Below are 19,770 nucleotides of genomic sequence, written 5' to 3'. Positions count from 1 at the left end.
CACTCTGTTCCTCGGCTCCGACAGCGGCTACCCGGTGGACGACACCCTCGCCACCGCCACTGTTCCAGCTCTCTGTTCCGACGCGCACACCAAGGTGTGGCGCGCACTCTGTTCCTCGGCTCCGACAGCGGCTACCCGGTGGACGACACCCTCGCCACCGCCACTGTTCCAGCTCTCTGTTCCGACGCGCACACCAAGGTGTGGCGCGCACTCTGTTCCTCGGCTCCGACAGCGGCTACCCGGTGGACGACACCCTCGCCACCGCCACTGTTCCAGCTCTCTGTTCCGACGCGCACACCAAGGTGTGGCGCGCACTCTGTTCCTCGGCTCCGACAGCGGCTACCCGGTGGACGACACCCTCGCCACCGCCACTGTTCCAGCCACTGTTCCGACGCGCACACCAAGGTGTGGCGCGCACTCTGTTCCTCGGCTCCGACAGTCGGCTACCCGGTGGACGACACCCTCGCCACCGCCACTGTTCCAGCACTCTGTCCCTCGGCTCGGACAGCCAGCCACCGGTGGCGATGCCCTCGCCCCGCTGCTGTCCCTGTTACCTTTACGCATACGCCTGGGTGAGTTTTGATTGTGATGTCACTCACTCAGCGTAATGCCCTTGCCCCCGTTCCCGCTGCTGTCCCTGTACCTTTACGCATACGCCTGGGTGAGTTTTGATTGTGATGTCACTCACTCAGCGTAATGCCTCTTGCCCCCGTTCCCGCTGCTGTTCCTGTACCATTACGCATACGCCTGGGTGAGTTTTGATTGTGATGTCACTCTCCCAGCGTATTGCCTCCTTTAGTTCTCACTTAGTTATTAGTTTGGACATTTCATCTCCCACTCTGTTTTGTTCTCTCGTGGATATTATTTTGGACATTTCATCTCCCACTGTGTGTTTATTCACACGAAGATAGTATTTACTTTGTTACTTTGTTATTTGGACTGTTCTGCATCTGCTCTGTTTGTTCCCTTTGAATATTAACCCTCTCCTCTGTTCTGCAGAGCGGCCCAGATGTTTTCCCACCAGTCCCCAGTTCCTCCCTGTCCCCAGCCCGCCTCCGCGGTTCTCTGTCCCCAGTTCCTCCCTGTTCCCCAGCCCGCCTCCGCGGGCCTCAGTCCCCTCTGTCCCTAGTTCTCCTAGTCCCTAGTCCTCTATCCCTAGTTCTCCTAGTCCCTAGTCCTCTATCCCTAGCTCTCCTAGTCCCTAGTCCTCTCTCCCTAGTTCTCCTTGTCCCTGGTTTACCTAGTCTCTAGTTCCTCTGTCCCAAGGCGTTCCCTTAACCTTCCCTTAGGCGTTCCCTTACTTTCCCATAGTGTTCCCTTTTCCTGCCCGCCTCTTAAAGGCACTTTACCTTCCCCTCTTGTGTTATTCCAGTGTTTTGTGTTTTCTCCCTTAAAGGGACAGTGCCCTTTTTCCCTGTTCACAATAAATATCTGTTTCTTGGCAAACCACCATACCTGTCTTGTGTTGTGCGATTGGGGTCGGTTACAAACCATAACAAGCGGGGCGATGCGGTGGTTTGTCCCCGGCTTCCGTGCACCGCCACCGGCTCTACTCGGTCCAGCTCCAGCAGCAGCGACCGTGCTCCGTTGTAGAACGAAGCCCTTCAATGACAGAGCTCTCATATTTTGCGAATGCATAAACTATATCTTAAATTATGGCTATGTGTCTAATATGGCTGTCGCTTATCAATGACTTCGCGACAGCCATATTAGACACATAGCCATAATTTAAGATATAGTTTATGCATTCGCAAATATGAGAGCTCTGTCATTGAAGTGGGTGGTGGCAGTGTAACAGCGTTCACCCTGATGTAAAGTAGCGATTTTTATTGTTTTGTCATGACAACCCAATTACATAATCCAACATATGTGTAAAGAAACAACATATTCCAGTTAACGGTATATTTTTTAATGATTCATTACGGTATAAATTAGGTTAACTGGAGCTGTGGAGGCTGCTTGCTGAAGAGCCAGCGGGGCGACGCGGTTGTTTTTTCCCCGGCTTTCGTGCGCCGCCCGCGGCTTGACTCGGTTCAGCTCCAGCAGCAGCAGCGGCCGTTCCTCCGTTGTAGGAAGCCCTTCAATGACAAGCGCTCTCATATTTTGCGAATGCATAAACTATATCTTAAATTATGGCTATGTGTCTAATATGGCTGTCGCTTATCAATGACTTCGCGACAGCCATATTAGACACATCGCCATAATTTAAGATATAGTTTATGCATTCGCAAATATGAGAGCTCTGTCATTGAAGTGGGTGGTGGCAGGCTGGCAGCATTACTAACAGTAGCGATTTTTATTGTTTTGTCATGACCAAACATAATCCCAACATAGATAGGAGGTGTACTGTATGTCAAATGTCGGTCATGTGGTGGAAGAGTTTAGTACAGTCACACAACAGAACACCGCTGGTTCGACCAGCGCTTCTGCCGCGCGTCTCTCTTGCCTCAAGGGCGTGTGCTAGTGGATTGATTGATTGGCCGTGTGGCCAATCAGAGAAACGCTGAACGAAAAGCTGAACACAAGTTGGTTGCCTTTAATATTCACGCCACCCGGCCACCCATAACAAAAGCGCGTCTTCAACCACGCCCCCGCCCGCAAATACAAACCGATATAAACAGATCATTTGACAACAGTATCATGTTCCTACCTGCAACGCAACCTGAACCAACGATGCCACCGCCGCTCCCCAAGAGAAGAAAGTTGCAGCTTCAGAATCAGCTTATCCAAAGCAAACTTAGTTTCGCTATACCTGCACAACCTCCAACGCCCGGGTACAGTACAGTACAGCTCAATACATGCATACATTTTTTTTATTTTTATTTTTTATTTTTATTTTTATTTTATTTTTTAAACAAACACATAAACAAACATGACAACACACGATAAGATATACAAGCATTAATTGTCAGAGCACATCCAATGAAATCACATTTTAGTTAATTGTCTTATATAAGATATACCCCTAATACCTGTTATCTAAAAACCTACACACATATGCTCCAGCTCGAACCCCCCCCCTCCCGGACCCCACCTTGGGTAGTACCTCCATTATCCCTCGCACCTAACCAGACACTACCATTATAAGCTAGCTTTTATTCTCTCCACCACTTCTAACCACATTGACATTTTGGATTAATTTCCGGCACATTTTTCCGGTTGAAACCAGCGTGATGCGATCAGCTTTTTAGCTACTGTGATACCCGATAAAACCAATCTCTTTAGCTGTGGATTTACTGCAAACTCAAAAACATCATTCAATAGTAATACCGAGGGGTGTACAGGTATATTCCAAGATACGAGTTTTGATAATTGTTGGGTCACATCTTTCCAGAATGTCTTAACTGGTGGGCAGTCCCAATACATGTGCATAAATGTCCTTTCGTCCCCATTTGTACATTGGGAGCATTTGGAGTCTTGTTTAAGACCCATTCTGCACAGTCTTATAGGAGTCAAGTATGTCCTGTGAATATAGTTAAGATTGATTTGTTGATGGTCCGGGTTCCTTGATGTAAGTCGGACATTTGCCCAGGCTCCTTGCCAATCAAAGTCATTTTCCAGGTCTGGTATATCCCTCCTCCAGGCAGAGTCTAGTTGGAGGGTTTCATACGAGGACGTTAGTAATTGATGATAAAAATCTGAAACAAAACCTCTCGATGTCTCTCTTTCATAGAAGAATTTGTGGTATCTGTGGTGTTCAATTGGTATGTCTAATGGAACACCGTGAGACTTCAATCATAGCTGTAACTGTATGTAAAAAAGCCATGTGGACTTGGTGAGATAACATTTTTTGCGTATTTCTTTATAACTACAAAAACCCTGTTTGTTAAAAACATCCCCTAATGAGTGTATGCCTTGCTCTTCCCATATAGGGAATCTTATAGGTCGTTTTTCAATTAAGAGTGCATTGTTATTGAATAAGGGAGTATGATTGTGCCATTTATGTGGGTTAGGATTTTTTTTTGTGTTTCACGCCATATCCGGATCGCATGAGTAATTATGGGGCCAAATTTCCGTTTGCAGTGCTTGATTGGTAGTTTAGTGTATGCTATGTCCTTCAGTCTATGTGGGGATACTATGTTTTCTTCAAATTTTCTCCAGGATACTAATGCTTGGGGGTCAAACCATGTTGTCAATGGTCTTAATGTGTACGCCTTAAAATATTGGAAAAAATCTGGAAATGCCATGCCACCATCTGCTTTATTTCTCTGTGCGGTGGATCTTTTTATACGTGGTGGTTTGTTATTCCAAATAAATTTGTATGTGGAGGAGTGTAATCTTTTCCAGTAACCCTCTGGAGGGGGTAACGGTAGCATTGAACTGAAGAAGTTGATTCTAGGTAGTACATCCATCTTAACTATTGATATCCGTGCTTGTACTGTGTTTTTAAGTTTTGCCCACCTATCAAGGTCGTCTTTGATTTTGTTTTGGATTTTTGTGTAATTGTGCTTCACCGTTTGTCTTATGGTGGGGAATATTTCCACTCCCAAGCATCTAAAATGTTTTACCATCGGTATCTCTCCTGGGAGGGTTATATCTTTTTTTGCAGGGGTGTTAAGTGGAAGGGAAGCCGACTTCGGCCAATTTATCTTAAATCCCGATAAATCACCAAAGTTCTCAATCAACTTGAGCAGATAAGGCAATGTGGTGTTGGGGTTTTGCATGAACAATATTACGTCGTCCGCATATAAACTAATTTTATGTTGTGTGCCCTTGATTGCGGTTGGTTCTATGGATTGGGATTGTCTTATATACTGTGCTAAAGGCTCTAATGATAGATTGAATAGTCCGGGACTAAGAGGGCAACCCTGTCTGGCTGAGCGTGATACCGGAAAGATTTTGGAGATGATTGTACCTGTTGTAATCATGGCCGATGGGTCTTTGTATAATACTTTAATCATATCAATGAATCCTTTTCCTAACCCCATCCTTTCTAATACTGCCCATAGATACGACCATTCCAGCCTGTCAAAGGCTTTCATAGCATCCAGGGACAGCATCGCCTTAGGTATGGTGTCATCCTTGTCGGCATCTAGTACGTGCAGTATTCGTCTTATGTTATCAGTGATCAGGCGGCCTCTTATGAAGCCAGTTTGGTCCGGGTGAACTAAAGACGTCATATGCTTTTGTAATCTGATGGCTAATACCTTAGAGTACAGTTTGATATCGGTTCCGAGGAGGCTTAAAGGTCTATAACTACCGCACTCGTTGGGGTCTTTGTCTTTTTTAAGGAGGACTGTTATGAGTGCAATATTGTCATTCTTATGGAAGTTCCCCTCCTTGACTGAGTATAAGATCATATTTAGTAATAAGGGTCCAATTATGTCCCAACAAGAAAGGTACATTTCTGATGGGATACCGTCTCTTCCAGGAGCCTTACCACTTTGCATTTCGGATATGGCCTTCTTGAGTTCCTCTAGTGTGATCGGTGTTTCTAACTGTTTAGCGTCATCCTCTGAAAGTTTAGGGAGAATAATTTGATTAAGATATGTGTCCATTTTGTTTTGATCGAAGGTCGTTTCTGATTTATATAAGTCGGAGTAGAATTCTTTGAATGTATCGTTTATTTTTACAGGGTCTGTTTCAAGTACTTGTTGTGCTCTAATGGTAGTTATATCTGCAAATTTTGCATTAATTCTTAATCGCATGGCTAATAGGTGACTAGGTTTAGAACCTTGGGAGTACTGCTGTTGTCTTGTGCTGCGTATTTGTATTTCCGATTGTTGTCTGTATATGGCATTGATCTCTATTTTTAGTATGTTAACTTGATTCTCTAGTCGAGTTGAGTTGTTGTATTTTAGAGAATTAAATAACGTTGAGTAAAGCGTTTCCAGCTCAGCCAGTTTTGTGCATTGATTCTTGCGCATTTTGGAGGAAAAGCTATCCGTGAAATCTTTGATCATTCCCTTTACCGACATCCATAATATTCTGGGGTCTTGCACCGAGTTTGCATTCTCCCGTTGGAATACTATAAGAGCTTCTTTGAGTTGTGTAATGAATTCCTTGTTATTAAGCAGCATCGCGTTAAATCGCCATCTTGGGGCTCGGGAGGATAGTATACCAAATGTTCCTTTAAGGAGTAAATAACAGTGATCTGATAGTGCGTTGGGTATCGTTTCCACTTCATAATTATCAAATAGTCTCTGTGATGCAAAGACATAATCTATTCTGGATAATGTATTATGTCTCGCAGATCGACAAGAGTACTTTCGGGTCGTGGGATTAAGTAATCGCCATAAGTAATTTACACCTGTAATCTTCGACCAATCCTTTAATGCCTTAGATGAATTATTTTGTTCGCTGGAAAAGGCGAGGTAAGATTTGTCCATCCTTGGGTTCCAGATGGCATTAAAATCCGCACCTATTATAAATGAGTAATCAGGAATGTCTAACATTGCATTGGTTAGTGTAGTGAAGAAATACTCTTCGTACAAATTTGGGGCGTATACCGCTACCAACGCTATTTTCCTGTTCTTATGTACAATCTTAGCTATAGTTATCCGACCTTCTACATCAGACCATACTCCCTTTAATACAATATTCAACTTACGTTTAACGACTATGGCTACACCCCGAGTTCTCGTACCAATAGAAGAGTGACTAATATTATGATATGTGTTGTCCGCTAATTTATCTATGTCTTTCTCTAGAATGTGCGTTTCGCTTAGCAGAGCAATGTCCACATGTTCTTTTTTCATCAGTGTGAGCACGCTTTTGCGTTTGAGTTGGTGTGCAATGCATACAATTGTTAAGGGGATGCAGACCAAGACTTTCGTCTTGTTTACATCAGGGTCCCCCATTTTCAATTCATCATAACATACACCAGATAGACAGTCTTGCTCTCTTAATATGCTGGTTAAATCGGCTGTCTTTAACCTGAATTAGCAAACAAGATACAAAGCATTCAGTTGACTAATTGTATATGTTCTAATGTTCTCTGTTCTAATGTTCCTGCTACCTTTTTCAGCTTCGCTATTTCAAAAAAAAAAAAAAAAAAAATCTGTTCTGTGCGCACGCACGTACCGGCGGTCCGGCGCGCGTGCACGCGTGCGTGGCGTGTTACCAGTTCCCATATTACGACTGCACCAATTCAGTTAATGTATATATCACACCGACGCCGTATTGACACATGAATGATTGTTGACTGTAGTTTAGCCACACGGTTCCTTTGCTTGAACTCGTCCAGCCTCTTTGCTGTCGAATCAACGAGAGCCAAGTCAAAGACGCGTCTCTACTTTCCGTAGCTGCATTTCTGCAGACCCCTCTCTGATTGGTTGAGCCCATTTCTGCAGACCCTTCTCTGATTGGTTGAGCAAAAGGCGGACGTAATGTTATCATATCAAGAAGATAAAAATAAATGTACTACCAGATTCGGTATAACGTTATTTCGCGTGACTTCGCGGTTTATTCATAACGTTATGCACATTTCACAACACAGCCAGCACAACGTTATTTCACGTGACAAGTTCAACACAGCCCAGCTGTCATCTGTACATTGAGGGGGTTTGAATCACTGTTTAGTGTTTACACTCCCCACTTACTGTAACTGTACCATGACGCACTCCCCACTTACTGTAAATGTACCATGTTCTACATAACCTCATCTCATGCACCTTGTTGTGTATCCTGTTTCTTTTTCCTCATTATTATATTCAGAGTTAATTATATTGTTTACACTGTCTTTCTTCTATTATAACCCTGCCCATTTGATGTTCCCAAATCATATTCAGAAAGTATCACAGAGACTTCTATTGACCAATGAATTAGTTATTATTAGTAAGACACAACATTTCAATCAAACATATAATAACATGTGTTTCATCATACCAACTGATCCTGGTGTGACAATACCTAACATTTAGATTAACCCAGTTAATGCCTTAACTAGACAGTTACAATGTAACATTTAGAGTTAGAAGAAAGCAGGAAGCCGGTCCAGCACTCTCAGATTCAAAGTTTTAATTGCAGCCTGGAACATATGTTTCGGAACCAATGTGTAACTAGACAGTTACAATATAACATTTATATTGATTAACCCAGTTAATGCCTTAAGAGAAAGAGTCTGGTGGTCAATGTCACTTCGGATTGCTACGACACATCTCTACTGCTTGTGACAGGCTGTGGTGCGTTCCAGACTTTACTCCTGTTGGGAAACTATAGCGATCAGAGAGGGGCTTCGCTCAACCAATCAGAGAGAGAGGGGTCTGCAGAAATGGGCTCAACCAATCAGAGAGAGGTCTGCAGAAATGCAGCTCCATTTCTGCAGACCCCTCTCTGATTGGTTGAGCCCATTTCTGCAGACCCCTCTCTCTCTGATTGGTTGAGCGAAGCCCCTCTCTGATTGGTTGAGCAAAGCCCCTCTCTGATTGGTTTAGCTCGTCACGCGGCAAAAGGCGAACGTAATGTTATCATATCAAGAAGATAAAAAGAAATGTACTACCAGATTCGCGTATAACGCACAACACAACCAGCTGTCAGAAACTGTACATTGTAACGTTATATAACATAACGTTATGTTATTTCGCGGTTTATTCACATAACGTTATTTCACGTGACAAGTTCAACACAGCCCAGCTGTCAGAAACTGTACATTGAGGGGGTTTGAATCACTGTTTAGTGTTTACACTCCCCACTTACTGTAACTGTACCATGTTCTACATATAACCTCATCTCATGCACCTTGTTGTGTATCCTGTTTCTTTTTCCTCATTATTATATTCAGAGTTAATTATATTGTTTACACTGTCTTTCTTCTATTATAACCCTGCCCATTTGATGTTCCCAAATCATATTCAGAAAGTATCACAGAGACTTCTATTGACCAAGGAATTAGTTATTATTAGTAAGACACAACATTTCCGTAGCAATCCGAAGTGACATTGACCACCAGACTCTTTCTCTTAAGGCATTAACTGGGTTAATTAATATAAATGTTATATTGTAACTGTCTAGTTACACATTGGTTCCGAAACATGTATGTTCCAGGCTGCAATTAAAACTTTGAATCTGAGAGAGCTCTGGTCAGCGAAGCCGGCGATGCGAGCGATTATTATTGGTTTTTAATGACAAACCAATTACATAATCCAACATATGTGTAAAGGCACACACAACATATTCCAGTTAACGGTATCTTTTTTTAATGATTCGTTATGGCGTAATCAATACTTCCATGCGTATAAATTGCATTCGCAACCTCCATGTTTTGGGGGTATTCATCAGAAAACTCGGATCCGGGATTCGGCTCCCATCCATCGGGCAAGAACTGTGGGTTTTCAGCCTCTCTCTCTGGAGCTTAACGGAGTTTCGATTCCTGGCTAGAGGAGCTTGTCGCGGCTCATGCGCATGGGCGCGCTCGGCCAATCAGAGAGGGGTCTGCAGAAATGGGCTCAACCAATCAGAGAGGGGTCTGCAGAAATGGAGCTACGGAAAGTAGAGACAGGTCAAAGACGGTGCATGCTTACGCGTTGGCCTTTTCCGCTCTGATTGGCCACTGATGTTTCTGGTCGCACCAATCGCGTGACGGCAAGTTCTTTCCCCGGTTAAGCTTAGGCACTCTTTCGAAGTTGGTTAAGGTTAGAGTTTGTCTTAGAGCAGGGGTAGGCAACCTTAGGCACGCGTGCCTGCATAGGCACGCGGGGGCATTTGCATAGGCACAGGGGGCAGCATTAAAAAAAAATTATACTTTTTTTTTTTTTTTTGCTTTGAAATATTATAGTGAAATATTTTGCACTGTTGTCGCATTATCTTGTTGAAATCCTCCCACAGGTTCTTTTTACTACCACATATTTAATTGAGACCCTTTATTTGTTTATTATTTCAATTTAGCTGGAAATACATTGCTACATCATTCAGTAACATTTGCAGAGCCTTATAACAAAAACATTATTATGGTCACCATTGTGACCAGTGGGATTAATCAACTAATTTTATTATTTATTTTTCTATTTCATTGAACATTGCACATGTTAAAAGCCATATTTTTTACTCAAAATGTGAGTATTACCAAGTCAACTTGTGTTCTTAAAACAATGACAATAAACATAGTTTTATTAGGTTGAAATAATGTGGTTGTGTACTTATTTTTCTGGATTATTATGGATTGAAAACTGAAAACCTTAATGCACAGTAACTGAACTCAATATTTTTAAGTTCTGGTAACTTATTATTATATATTTTTTACAGTGTAGTCTTGCGATCAATCAAAACTTATTTACACAATATACATCCTGGTGTTCTCCTGGTGTTCTCCATTAGGCCTGTAGGTGGAGCTATGACAGCACACGTACAGTACACACACCGATGGTGTGTGATGTGTCCAAAAATGAATGGGCAAATGTGAGTGAAATGGTCGCACTGTATGCAGCTGTTTGTCTGCATTGCATTCCCCCCCCCCCCCAACTCAGATTTAGGGTTGATACAACCATCATAATAATATTGTTAATAATAACAATAACGATAATGATGTAATAATGTAAAAATTATCATAAAAAATACCTGATTATGAGAAAAAATATTTACGATGCATGGAATATTGTTGAGGCACACTAGTTACAACTATATTTCAAACAGGCACTCCATGTCAAAAAGGTTGCTGACCCCTGTCTTAGAGCATGGAGATAGAACGGTAAAACGCCGCCGGCACACCAGACGCGATTCAACACGGACGGACGGACGCGTGATTACGAAACCTAGCCGCATTTCTCGGAGACGCTCTCTGATTGGCACTGACTGACGCTCTCTGACTGGCCACTGACGCGTTTGCCCAATCCGTGACAAGCTGTGTCTTTGCCCATTTCCACGTCAAACAACCTGCAAACTACCTGGCGTTCTATCGCCATAGACCACCGCAACACTTCCACATGCTGGACCTACAAAAGGCCTTCGACACTGTCAATCACACCATTCTGATTGACAAGCTAAAAGCAATTGGTTTTGATAGTCTATCAGTGAGCTGGATGCAATCCTACCTGGAGGGGAGAGAGCAGATGGTGGAGGTAAACGGTACCCTATCCCCCCCCCCTCACAGTGAGCTGTGGTGTTCCACAAGGAAGCATACTAGGTCCGCTACTGTTCCTAATTTATGCAAATGACATGTCGTCAGCTTGTGACTGCAACTTGTTCCTGTTTGCGGACGACTCAGCCCTGCTGGTCTCTGACAAGAACAAGTTACAGGTTGAAAAAACCCTCAGCTCAGAACTAGGCAAAATCGGCATATGGCTCGGTGATAACAAACTATCATTACACATGGGCAAAACAGAGTCCATTCTCTTCGGTTCAAATAACAAACTCAGCAAGACCGACGGCTTCTCAGTTACAGTGGGTGACAATATTGTCACAAGGAAAGACGAAATTACCTACCTGGGTTCCATCCTAGAGGCAAATCTTTCCTGTGACAAAATGGCATCCAATGTAATAAAAAAAGTCAACCAACGAACTAGATTCTTGTACCGGATCTCCTCTCTGGTAAACAAGAATACCCTGAAGACTCTGGCAGGAGCACTCATTCAAGGGTACTACGACTATGCGTGCACCTCATGGTACCAAAGCACCTCAAAGGCGCTTAAAACAAGATTACAAACATCACAAAACAAACTGGTCAGACTACTACTTGACCTTACCCCCAGAACCCACCTCACCCCTGCCCACTTTGACAACCTAGGATGGCTTAGAGTAGACGACAGAGTACAGCAACTTGCAATGGGCCTGGTCTACAAGATACACTATACGACTAAGGTACCCATGTACATGTCAAAATACTTCCCAAAGGTCAGTGAATACCACAACCACTATACCAGAGGAAGCTCAACAAATCATGTTAAACCCAGATTCGGCTCAAACAAGGGACTAAACACGTTTCGCAATTATGCCACATCAATGTGGAACGCCCTACCCAAAGCTGTAAAGGAATGTGAATCCCTACCCACATTCAAAACCGCTCTTAAAGAGCACCTACGGGAGGCTGCAATTCGAAACTGGCCACCGTAAATGCCCAAAACCCCCACTACCTCCTAATAGACAGTCTCCTCCCCACCGCATGTATATATTCCCTCCCCGCCGTATGTATATTTCTCTCCCACCCACCCACCCCCTCCTAATGTACAGTCCCCTCCCCATCATATGTATATACTCTGTCAGGATCTAGGGGTAACAGTACTGTATATTTGAATACCGTTTATGTCACAAATGTATCAGTACTAAATACCTATATGTCCCTATGCCATAAATGTCATGTATGTTGTGTATGTCATAAATGTCTATATGAATTGAAAATGGGGGACCCTGATGTATTGAGCCGTAGGCCTACTGTATTGTACCCATTCTGCAATCTGTTAAATAAAGTTTTCATTCATTCATTCATTCAGGGCTGGCCGATCGCTGGCCAATCAGAGAAACGCGGAAGTACATGTTGGTTGCCGAAAGTGTTCACGCGGACGGGCGACTGCCGCCTCACTTCCGCTCCCATGTTAACGGGCGTAGCTGGGCACACTGGCCGCAAGCGGGCGGGCGGCAAGCTATCTTTTCCGCTTTGGTTGGATTCGAGGCGGCGCGGGAGGCGTGCGCCACGCGACTGATTGATTGATTGATTGAAAATTGTATTAACAGATTGCAGAATGGGTACAATACAGTACAGCTCTCTCTTTTTCTCTCTCTCTTTATTCTCCCTGCCTTTCTTTCTTTCTTTCTTTCTTTCTTTCTTTCTTTCTTTCTTTCTTTCTTTCTTTCTTTCTCTCTTTCTCCCCCTCTCTTTCTTTCTTTCTCTTTTTCTCTCTATCTTTCAATAGATGTTGTTCAACCAGCTAATGTGTCTGTATCTTTCCCAATGCAAATAAACCATTACTATACTTAGTACCCCGCCCAACCCCCCCTGTCTGTCTGTCTGTTTGTTTGTCTATCTGTCATATCTGGTTGCCTGTCTGTCTGTCTGTCTGTCTGTCTGTCTGTCTGTCTGTCTGTCTGTCTGTCTGTCTGTTTGTCTATATATCTGGTTGCCTGTCTGTCTGTCTGTCTGTCTGCTTGTTTGTCTATCTGTCTATATATCTGGTTGCCTGTCTGTTTGTTTGTTTGTTTGTTTGTTTGTTTGTTTGTTTGTTTGTTTGTTTGTTTGTTTGGCTATCTGTCTATATATCTGGTTGCCTGTCTGTCTGTTTGTCTATCTGTCTATATATCTGGTTGCCTGTCTGTCTGTCTGTTTGTTTGTTTGTCTATCTGTCTATATATCTGGTTGTCTGTCTGTCTGTTTGTTTGTTTGTCTATCTGTCTATATATCTGGTTGCCTGTCTGTTTGTTTGTTTGTTTGGCTATCTGTCTATATATTTGGTTGCCTGTCTGTCTGTTTGTTTGTCTATCTGTCTATATATCTGGTTGCCTGTCTGTCTGTCTGTTTGTTCAGCCAAACCATTGATAATGTAGTTTTATAGTGGCTTAGGAATCCGTCTGAAGAATAACCTACAATGTTGCATAATAATAATAATAATAATAATAATAACGTTTTATTTGTTTCCTGACAGGTAATTATGGTAATTATTATTATTATTATTATTATTATTATTATTATTATTATTATTATTATTATTATTATTATTATTATTATTATTATTATTATTACTATCATGAAGCCAACCCTGTAAATGGCCTAACCCAACCCCCTCCAGTGTACAGTAAATGACCAAGTATGGTTGTCAATATTCCAATTTACAGTTTTGCTTGTACAGTTGTACAGTGTGTGTCCCCCCCCCCCCAACCCTCCCCCCACGCGCATTCTCACAGAAATACACTCAATATCTGCATTATTACCACACATATAGATGTTGTTCAACCAGCTAATGTGTCTGTATCTGGCCACACCCCCATCCGCTACCTACATAAGCAGGGGTGTGGCCATACATCCTTCCCAATCTTTCACAACAAGGCAATATCAAAGGGGCCACAGTGAGTCTGACGCTGAGCATCACTATGTTCATATAACTATGGTTATATACATAACCGTACGTTATATTTCACATAGCTCTGCTCAGCGTCATAGTGGCAACCCAGGAGCTGAGCAGAGCTTAAGCTCGACAAATGTACCCCACTGAGGCCCCCCATAACCATCATAACCGGGGTGGACCCGAGCCCCCCCGACCCTCCCTATTGGAGGACGGGAGGGAGACGGATCCGACTGCGCGAAGAGGAACTCAAGCAACTTAACGCACAGGGTGAGCAGACCGTGGGGCAGGTACCCACGACTACACACACGCACAACCCGCATGCCACCAGGGAACGAACGGAAGGAACAAACCTTGTTACCACCCCCAAAATCACAGGGTCAAGAGCAAAGCTCAACCCTGTGGCAAGGCCGTAGCAGCGGAGCGCGAAGGAAGACCCAGACCCAGAAGGGACTGGATCCCCCCGGAAAAAGGGGGCCCGGAGAGGCCAATGACGCCACAGCATCGAGACCTCACCAGGCAGTCACTAGTGACACCAGCGTATTCGGACAGGGCCCATCCAAGAGCAGGCCCTTCCCCCCAACAGCACGCCGCCTGGCTCACTGCCCCTGGCATATCCCGGCAGTCACCAACCAAGCACAACCCAGGCCTGAACCTACACCGCCTCCGAAATCGAACGAGATCGGACGCGTTCAGGGCGGCATGGCCGTAACTCGAAGCACTCAAGAGGCTACACAACAGCGGGAGCAGGCAGCGCACCGGGGAGATGACCTCCAGAAGAGGCCGATCCCTCAATCCAGGCAGCAGGCACTTGACCCGAGCCTGGAGCACTGCGGACGAGACAGGCGCCAAAAGGGGTAGCCAACTCTGAACCCACCAACCGTGTGGGCAGGGCGTTCCGTGGAGTTGGGACATCGGTCCCTGATACAACCCACGAGGCAATCGCACCCAAGGGGGGACCCCGACAGAAAGGGCCGGTTTGATACGGGAGAAGCTGACATCAAACCAGGTGACAAAAGCTCCCCCACTGAACACCCCTCCAGAACATGCTGAGGAGTTGTTCTGCAGCCGGACATGCAAGGCGTGAGGACCCCATGGGTTCCTACACACCGTAGCCCTGCAGTGATATTACTACCACCTTTTCCGCTGGTGTTGGGCTCGCGTTTCTCAGGCCGTGCTCATCCAACATGGCCGATCCCTCGGCCGCCAAGGCTGTCGGCCTTGTGGACACCTGTTGACTCAACACCCAGGGTACCTCTGGCGGGGGAAACATGGCCGCTTGTCGAGGGCCTCGCCATAGTCGCTGACGAGGCCGTGCTCTCACCTCCGGCTGCATAGCGTGAGGCGGTGTGGGACCCAGGTCAACAACCGCCCGCGTCTCCGCAGAACGACAAAAAAGTCCTTCCGCGGAAAGAGGAGCCTTAAGGAGAAGAAACCTTTCTTCCTCCCCAAGGGAAGACTGCTCCAACCAGAGATGCCTATTAACAAGTGTTGATAGCATCCTAATCCTCCCCGCGATTATAGCTTGCGACTGATTCAAGATTTCTATAACCCCAAAAACACGCAAGATGTTTTCAGCGTCGGCTGGTCCTGTAGCCCAACTACCCGACGCTAATGTGGACAGAAAAACAATCAGCTGAGCCACAACACTGGCCGCAGCTAAATTCCATCCTATGGCAGTATAACTCTCATCAGTCCATACTGCCACCTGCCGGGCCGACCTGCTCTCAAGCGTCGGCTTCCGGGTGGGACACCGTTCAACCCCGCCGGGGCACAGGATCGATGCTACCTGGCTCTCTGGTTGTCAACCCATTCACCCGTAAAAAGGGTAAATAAGTCTCAGCAAAACCCCCCACATTAGCTACCGACTGACCTTCATCAATGAACCGGTTAAGAGGAGGGAAAAGCGGTGACATCCCACAGCGGGGAACAGTAGAACAGTGACCCAGTATTATAGCATTAGTATTAGCAGCGCGCTCCAAGATAGCCTGGAAAACGTCCAACTCAGAGGGACGTTTACCCAGACATCCTGCCCCTTGCGCCGATACACAACTCGGTTGTCTAACAGAACAACAAGCAGCATTACTAACACCAGCGTTAATGCCTGATGACACAGAGCTTACCTGGGTGCGAGTTAGCTCGATAGCTAAACATCGCACGTCGTCCCTCGAACTGCTGCCAAAAGACGAGGAAACACCAGGACAGACCTGACGTGCCGTTGGAACATGCCGAGAAGATTCCAGGGGCTGGCAAATCTCCGGCGAATACTCAACATTGCGCAATTTCTCTTTACACTTCATAACGCTAGTTACACAGGGTGCAAAGCAGCTGCCATGATGGAAAACGAAAAAAGAGGAAGGGCGAGTGGTGACCACGCCCGGTGTCTTATAGTAAGCCACTGGGGCGGGGCCTGGTCAAGTGCAAGGGTGCTTTGTTTTCGTTCATGTAGTACAGTAGGTACAGGAGATGAGGTATATCTCGATCACTAGTGACGAAGAGCGGGACGCGATCGCCAGTACGAGTATATAACAACTCCCGCAGGGCAACCCTTCCCCTCTGGGTGCAGTTCCCTTTCTCAGCGTACAGTTCTAGGCCTGGGTCCTACACAGTTTTAAAACCTGACAGTTCCTCTTGTTTGATACACACACAGTGCAATACCTGACAGTTTTGAACCTGTACTAAAACAATAGACAGAGTTAACTTAGTACAGTGTAAAAAAACCTTCTCTCTCATTTTGCTCCACGAACAGAGCAAGTTTCACACATACACGCATCAAGAAGCAGTGGCTCTAACTACCAGATGGAGCTGTGGTTTCCCAAGTCTTGGTTTTGATTAGAGGACTTTTATTAGGGATCGTCTGGTGTATTAATTAAACTGACTATTCGTGTGAGTGTCATACTCCTATTTGGAACTGTTGCCTGAACTAAAAACAATCTTCTAATATATCCAAAACAAATAGCTCTGACAGGCACCATGTTCGAGCTTAGACGTCCAATTTGAAATTCAACAGTTTTTAAATAGTGAGCCATACTATTGTTGGAAAACGCCTCATGGATAAAGTTACATGTCTAAATCGTTATCACGGCATGCTTTTATGGTCAATGTAATGTATTTAGCGTATGCTTGAAATAACATCTAATGCCTGAAGCTGCTCTCCATTGTCTATCAATTAACCTTGCAACCAATAATCTAAATAATACCTCCTATTTATTAGGAAATCAAGCTTTAAAAAAATATATATACCCTTGTATCTTTTCAATGCAATGCAAATTACAAAACAGCAACCTCACAAGACACCACTTCAAAAGTGCACTATTTCGGTTTTTGTCACATTTGCATAACTTGCTATTAGTGTACAAAACTAATTTATTACACACATAATCCTTAGAATGATTGTATCTTGTATCTTGTGCTCATTTTATCCCGCAATCAATTGTTTCTCATTTGAAGTGAGGAAAAGAATACCTCCCATTGTAGATTATGCTGATATTGTATATCTGAACACCACAGACACTAATCTCAAACCTCTCAATGTATTATATAACTCCCTATTTTACTGTTCCCAGAAGAATATTTTCTGAAGCTGGACGAAGGTCATTCCATTACAAAGCTCCATCTGACTGGAACAACCTTCCTCTTTCTCTCAGATCTGTTACCTCTCTTGGCCGCTTCAAGACTTCACTGTATTCACATCTCGAAACTACCTGTTCATGCTTTTAACACTGCTTGTACATACGTTTATTTCTGACTTTGAGATAGGTCATTGTACTGTATACTTGACCTCTTTGTTTTAAATGAGTTGGTGAATGGGGGTGTGGGTGGGAGAGGGTGAGCAAGCTACAGTAACTGTATCTGTACATGTGTGTATTGTGTATTGTGTACTTGTGTAGCCGGTGTGATCTTAACTGCGTTGTGTTTTGTCGATTCGACCCCTGTTAAGGGATCGCCCTGAGTGGGAGTTGAACCCCGATCTCCTGCGTTGCGGGCAGCATCACAGACCACTATACCAAGAGGTGAATTGACCTCCTGCTACTGGGTCTGGATGCCTCTGGGCAGTGAGTTTACTTGCAGTACCGCTTAACGTCCACAGCCACTTCACTTACTGTACCTCGTGACTGTGGATAGACTGCGGTACCTCCGTTACACTCACCCCCCTAAACTCACTCCACCCAGGGCATCCGGGTCACGGCACCACGTGTAGCCGGTGTGATCTTAACTGCGTTGTGTTTTGTCGATTCGACCCCTGTTAAGGGATCGCCCTGAGTGGGAGTTGAACCCCGATCTACCGCGTCGCGGGCGGCATCACAGACCACTATACCAAGAGGTGAATCCACCTCTTGCTACTGGGTCTGGATGCCTCTGGGGAGTGAGTTTACTTGCAGTACCGCTTAACGTCCACAGCCACTTCACTTACTGTACCTCGTGACTGTGGATAGACTGCGGTACCTCCGTTACACTCACCCCCCTAAACTCACTCCACCCAGGGCATCCGGGTCACGGCACTACGTGTAGCCGGTGTGATCTTAACTGCGTTGTGTTTTGTCGATTCGACCCCTGTTAAGGGATCGCCCTGAGTGGGAGTTGAACCCAGATCTCCCGCGTCGCGGGCGGCATCACAGACCACTATACCAAGAGGTGAATTCACCTCCTGCTACTGGGTCTGGATGCCTCTGGGGAGTGAGTTTACTTGCAGTACCGCTTAACGTCCACAGCCACTTCACTTACTGTACCTCGTGACTGTGGATAGACTGCGGTACCTCCGTTACATTTGTACTGTATGTAATGTTGGTCGGATCTATGCGCTTCTGTTGTGTGTCTATGTGAGAGCGCAGTAGCGACGCCCACAAAGCACTGAAAAGCGGGGCTTCACTGGGTAACGTCACACGCAACAGGGTACCGTAGTATTCCGTGCAATGCGCCAGTCAATTTGACTACATGCCTATTTTACACAACCGTTTCTGTGTGATAGATTTCAGATGTGCACGGGAGCGCTTTGCCATGTGCGAGCGCCTTAGAGGGAACATTGCTTGCAACCTCGATAATTATTTCATCATTAACACTTTCACTGCCCAAGCTTAATTCCTTTTTACCTCCTTGAATGCCCAGCACCACTTCAATGTTAACGTTAATATCGCCTAATCTATGTTTAAAATGATGGCTATGTGTCTAATCTGCCCGTCGCTTATCAAAGACTCATTTTCCAATCAACATTGTCGTAGCAGATTGTTTTTTTATCGCTTCATTTCCGTTTTCTAGCATTTTGAAAAGCACTAGTTTTCACGGAAAAAATAAGACATTCCATGATAATCACCCTTTACTGGAATATTCTAGAACGTTGTCATTTTTCGGCCTATTTATGAATAGTTTTCAAATAAACGCTAGATTATCGATAGTATAATTATGTACGCATGCACGCTCTGGCCGCGAGCTGAAAATCAATTCTCCTATTTCCTGACCGCTCGCACAGTCAATCGGCCATATCACATAATCACATAAAAGCTTATATCTCCGTGAAAACGAGTCTGATTATCCTAAGACTGGTAACATAGATTCCTTACCTGAGATCAGATGGTATCCAAATGGATTATTCCAATTCCTTATCGCCATTCCAAAAATCTATCCTTTTATTGATCCAACGTGTATACTGTAGAACACATAACAATCTGTAATGGGAAATATTAAAGGGACCAAACGATGAGCCATTTACATGAATGATTCTGAGTCATTATTAATAATAGGAACGTTTATTTCACTGTGGCCACAATGAAAGGACAGTTTACAGTCAGAGACAACATGTTAATACAGTAGCGTCTGGCCATAGACTGACCAAGAGTTCTGTTCAGAC

This window comes from Notolepis coatsorum (assembly GCF_963971535.1).
Source record: "Notolepis coatsorum genome assembly, chromosome: 15".
NCBI lineage: Eukaryota > Metazoa > Chordata > Actinopteri > Aulopiformes > Paralepididae > Notolepis > Notolepis coatsorum.
Note: the sequence above shows the minus strand (reverse complement) of the source record.